General features: G+C 34.6%; 1 pseudogene; it reads right to left on the reverse strand.

Annotated features, from left to right (window-relative positions):
* Positions 1-3,493: 3,493 nt before the first annotated feature.
* On the reverse strand, positions 3,494-5,717 carry LOC149541571 (pentatricopeptide repeat-containing protein At2g13600-like; annotated as a pseudogene).
* Between the last annotated feature and the right edge of the window lie 536 nt (positions 5,718-6,253).

Consider the following 6,253-nt stretch of genomic DNA (forward strand, 5'->3'; position numbering starts at 1 on the left):
ATGTGTATATCGAAGAAGAGCTAGACTTGATTGATGATTGGATAGAGAAGATAGTAGATGGCAATAAAGTGATGGAAACATTACATGAGGAGATCCATCAGCTCAAGGACCAAGCCCAAGAGAAAATTTTGGTAGCAGAAAAGTTGTACAGTGATGCATGCTTGGACATTTTTGAAGATGAAGAATGAGAGAAGCTATATCTAGTTAAGGTAGTCATAGAGAATTTCAAGAAGACATTAGAGGAAGCATCTTTTAGTTCTGGTGTTTGCTATAGATTTATGAATTCTACTGACATAACAAGCTTGAGAAGAGATCATCAAATTGTGTCTACATAGCCTTTTGTCTCGCATGAATGCACTTTTTGTGGCCTTGTGATTTGATGAAAGGTGAAATATCATATGATTATTAAATTTTCTCACTGATGATTGTATCAGTGGATTATAGGAAGCACTGCTCTTGTTTTCATTGATTTCCTACTGATTTATTCGAAAGCTTAACTAGCAGTGTGATATTTTCTATAGCTTATGTCCATTTAGGATTTCAATTTCAAGTTATTTCAATTTCATGTTATTTTCTTTCAATTTCATTATTTTCTTTGCTAACCCTTTGTTAGAATAGGAACTCATTTTAGTTGCACTGTTAGAATTGCATTCATTGAAAATTCATAAAATACAAAAACATTGTTCTTTTGTGTATTATTTTGAAATAGTGAAAAAATTTACTTCATTCTGAGATCATAATAGAACTAGCAAAGGCCTCCTCATGAACAATCACATTTATCTTCAACTGAGCAGATTTTGGTACGTTGTAAGACAAATACTAAACCTTGGAGTTGATCCCAAAAGATTAGCTTTTCAAGAGAGGAATTGCACAATGGATTCTTACTAGATTGACCTCATGCAAAATGACCAACCAACACCTACCTTAACATTAACCTTAATTGTAACCATAGAAGTAACTCTTATTGCTATACATTTAAACATTTAAAATCATAAAATGTCACCCATGTCAAGCTACGACAACTAGTAGCTTATCTATACTTACATATAGTATGTTGAGATTAATCCTTCTTGAGGTGTCTATTTTCATCAAAGCCAACTCTACATATTAAGTTGAGGGTTTAGAATAAATTAATAAGATAATTGTGTTCCTCACTCATTCCTTGAGCACTAGTAAAAGTTAGGATAGGAGTGAAAAAGGAATCTTTATTAAGGTCTTAGATAGTTAGTTACCCTTTCTCATATGAAAGGTTATTAATACTGCATAATCGACTAGGGGGTCGAGGTCTATAGAGATTGTCAAGGTAACCTTAGAGTTGGCTCGTGTGATGACACTTCCCCATATGCATCTTAGGTTTTCTATGTATTTATATTTAGGTGTTTATGTTTTTTGCCTCTAGGATCATCCTTGTTATATGTATAGCACCACTTGAAATAGAGAGCTTTCAAATCCCTTGCCTAGCATTTGTGTTGTTGATTTTATGGTTTGATTATCTATGTGTGGACCGAATATTATCTCCCTAACATGGAGGGAGTGAGCTTGATTAGGTTACCAGGAGGTCAAGAGGTAGCGACTCTCTTACCATTGGGTTCCCATAGATTTGCACTAGTGTTGGATGTTCCATTATTAAAATTGCACCATTCTCATTCTTATCTCTTGGAGACATTCTCTACTTTTAGTTGATATATCTATGTATTCATGTATTATATATTGTTATTTTGAGATCCTTATAGGACAATGTCATGTAATGTATTATATTTGGTTTATCACTACATACCCTACGACATGTGCAATGAATGTCATGTATTTGAATAGATTTTGTGCTATTGTATGTACTTTATGTATTCTTTTGTTGGATCATGAATATGGCATTTCATTATGGATGTGAACATTTTATTTCAAATTAAATCTAATTAATAAAACTTCCATAAATGTGATTCAACATTAAGGAACCCTTGAGAAACAAGAATTGTATTTGTATTGCTTTTATATGAATATGTGAAATATTATGTTGCTTCCATATTGTTATCTTGATGTTGCATAAACTTTTAAGAAAAAAATTTCTTCAATAAACCTAGTAGCATATTTAGGTTAATATTTCTTGGGTTCCCTAACAAAGCATTACATCGCAACTTAAATTTATAGCTTGTCATGTACAATGCAGTTTACCTAATGTCTATTAAGTTTTTTGGTACAAAATATAGAGTATTCAATTTGACTCATGATATATTGATTGTAGAATTCTTTCACACTTAAATTTTTTAAATCACACTTTTTTAAAAATCCTTGTGATTTTTACTAGCTTTGACTTGAATGAAATAATGATTGCTTATTTTATTTAGACAAGAAATCACTCTTTTTTTCTTTAAATTAGAAGCCATCTCTCACACTAATATCAATTAACAATTAATGAATCATATTAGATCAAATATCTAATATCATAAGCATAAAATTGTTATATAAAGTGTGATATTACTTCTATTTATACACTTCATACTCATTCTCTCAAATATCAATCTAAAATTTTATTATATAAGTTTTGCAAATATTATAGATTTACACTCATTAAAATACAATTAAAACACTCATTTTCCTTCTAAATATAGATATTAATAATATATTTCAAAATTAAAAATAATAAATTTAAATTACACACTTAAAAACTTGAGTTCACAAAATATATTAACTCTAACACAAGAGGGAGGGATGTGAAGGAACCTTAGTAGAACAATATCTACATGAACATGTACATTTCATTTACAATCTGCTATGTGTAAATTAGTCTCAAAAATAGTACAATCAATCCACAAAAGAACCAAACGAATACCAAAATTTGGAGTTATTTCTCTTAGCATCGAGTTGATTATAGGCCCTCTCTCTCTCCATGTTATTCGAGCATCTTTCCATTCTCACCACCACCTCCCAACTTTTCATTCCAAGTATGTGCAGACAACTTCCTGAAATGAGTTAATTACCATAAATGGTGTCTTAAAAAATAGCCCATTAGCATGTATTGGAAAAAAGATCATTCCAAACTATAGATCTGTTATAAGTCAAAATCATGGTCTAGATCCCCAAATACTTGCAAAACGACAATTCTTAAAACTGGACAAGATGCACATAATCTCTTAGTTGTTTGTGAATTTGATTGTGTGTATATTTTTTAACATCAAGGTGCACGTTGCTATAGTAGAATCTTATGGTTACAGATTGCTTGCTTTAAAATCACCAGCAATCCCCACAGGAGCATTGTCCTTGTTTGAAATGATAGGAACCGGTTGGCATCTCTCACAATAATTTGTCTTCCAACAATCTTGGAGATAAACATATACTCAAAGATTCTTGACAATTCTAATAGTTGTTCCCAGAGGAGTGTTAAACGATCCAAATGCAATTTCCAAATTTTCACTATGATGGCAGAGGAATGATTCTGTTTTCCTCCAGCTCCACATCATTCACTACATGTTTGAATCTAGGAGATACCTTGCTACCTTCAGCTCTTGAGACAATTTCTCCAACTTTTCATAGATTTCTTGTGTCTGTGGATGTGATATGTCTCCTGCACAGAAAACATGTACCATTTTGTGATCTTCAATCCAACTACATCCGAGTACCTTATAAATTCCTCTATCTTTCATCAATCTCCTTACCATTTGAACCTCTTGCCACCTCTTGGCATCAGCAAAGATGTTTGAAAGAAGAACATAAATTGAGGGATTTTTAGGATCCATTTCGAGAAGAAGGGTTGCAGTAAATACTCCTAAATATTGATTCTTATGCGCTCTATAGGCACCAAGCAAGCATGTCCACACAACCACCACAGGTTTAATTGGCATTTTGATGATTAATTTTAAAGTTTCCTCAAGATAGACAGCACGACCAAGGAGGTCAACCAAACACATATAATGACTAGTTGTAGGAGTGATACAGTAAGAATCGCCCATGGCATTGAAGTATTTACTAAGCCTACATGGCTGCATGCTAATAAAACACAAGTGAAGCTTACATTGTTAGGGTACGTTCCAGAGTGCTTCATTAGTTCAAAGAGTTTGAGAGCATCCTGGTAAAAGCCATTTTGTGCATAGCCTGCGATCATAGCATTCCATGAGATCACGTTTCTTTGTGGCATTGTTTCAAACATTTTACGTGCCATGTCTATGCTTCCACATTTTGCATACATGTCTATCAGGGCAGTAACAATTACTACATCTGACAAAAATCCACTTTCAATGATGATTTGAAGGATGATCTTGCCCTGCTTCAAAGCTCCCATTTTGGCATAGGCTGGGAGGATACTAGCAAGAGTTGTGGAGTCCGGATTAACACCTTCCAATTGCATTTTCTTAAAAGTTTCAAAATCCTTTTCAGCCAAACCATTTTGTGCATATCCTCAACTCATTGCATTCCATGAGATCACATTTCTATGGGGGAGATTGTCAAACAGCTCATATGCCATTTGTATAGTTCCACATTTTGTGTACATGTCTACCAGGGCACTGGTAATTATAACATCTGACAAGAATCCATTTTTAATTGCACGTCGATGAATGTACATGCCTTGTTCCACATCTCCCATTTTGGCACAAGCTGGGAGGATACTGGCAAACATTGTAGAGTCTGGCTTTTCACCTTCCAAATTCATTTGCTTGAAAGTTTCCAGGGCCTTTTCGGAGAACCCATTTTTTGCATATCCTGCAATCATTGCATTCCAGGAAACCACATTTCTCTGCAGCATTTTGTCAAACAGTTCACATGCCATCTCTATGCTTCCACATTTTTCATACATATCTACCAAGCCACTCAAAATCACAACATCTGACAAGCATCCACACTCGACTACACCCTGATGTTTAGCCATTCCCTGCTGCAAAGCACCCATTTTCACACAGCCCGGGAGAATGCTAGTAAAGGTTATGGGGATAGGCTTTATACTTTCCAATTGCATTTTCTTAAAAGTTTCTAGAGCCTTTTCAACCAACCCAGTTTGTGCATATCCTACGATCATCACATTCCATTAAACCACATCGTTGTGAGGCATTTCTGTAAAAAGCTTTGAAGCCTCATCATAAACTCCAATGTGTGCATATCTTGCAATCATTGCAGTCCAAAACACAACATTTTTTTGAGGTATTTTGTCAAATAGTTTACATGCTTTGTGTATGATTCCACATTTCACATACATGTCTAACAGGGCATTTGCAACAACGTCTGACAAAATTCCCATTTCGACTATGTTTCGATGGATTTCTGTACCTTGTTCTACATCTTTTATTTTCGCGCAAGCCAGAAGAATGCTAGCGAAGGTGAAGTGATTAGGTTGGATACATGTTTGTTGCATTTAGTGAAAGAGAGTCAATGCCTCATGAAAATATCCATTTCTTCTGTATGCTACAATTATGGTATTCCGTGAAAAAACATCCTATTTAGTCATTTGGTCAATCATTTTGCGTGCATCTACTAAACTTCCATAGTTGACATACATGTTTATAATGATATTTTGAAATAAGGCGCCTGTAGCAAAGACAAATCTGCTTTGAGCGATGTAGGAGTGGATTTGTTTACCCTCTGAAAGAGAGGAAAATGTAGCTCTACAATAGTCGAAGATATATAGAAGAATTTACAGGAGGGTTTTGTGTAGTGAGTAGAATGTGTAGTGCCTCTTTCAACCAAGCTTCTCTACATAAAGTTGAGAGGGTAAGATTGGCACTCGATGGCATTGGTAATTTATGATTGTAATAACAATAACAAATGTTCATTGCTGAGTTGTGTTAAAAAGAATAAGATGGAAAAAAAAACATCAAGGATCAGGTTTTTTCTCTCTGCTAGGGTTTCATGCGAACTTTCAGTTTTCTTCTGTACAACTCTCTATCTGAGCTTTCCTTCTATTTTTTCCACTTTTCACACCACATTTACTGCTAGAGCTTTTAGGCTCGATTATAATGGTCCTAGCCAGTGGTGACCCAGTTGTTACTAGTGTTCATGCTACTACTTTGGATTGCCATGGCGCCTCCTCAGAAAAAATGCCCTCAAGTTTGTCCCAAAGGTTTTTCACAAGGTAACCTTGATATATCCTTTTTTTAGAAGAATTTGATGCTACTTGTGATTGGTCAGAACAACATACCTTAATAGGGTATTTTGTGGGTAGGACTCCTGTTGAAGCTATGCTTTGTGAATGGGTTAACAATAGCTAGACTCCACATGGAGTTTGCCTTGACGCTGTGCAAAACCTTATCAAAGGTTTTTTTTTATTTCA

Source organism: Cupressus sempervirens, chromosome 8 (assembly GCF_028749045.1).
Source record: "Cupressus sempervirens isolate cs-2001-9-10 chromosome 8, ASM2874904v1, whole genome shotgun sequence".
Taxonomy (NCBI): domain Eukaryota; kingdom Viridiplantae; phylum Streptophyta; class Pinopsida; order Cupressales; family Cupressaceae; genus Cupressus; species Cupressus sempervirens.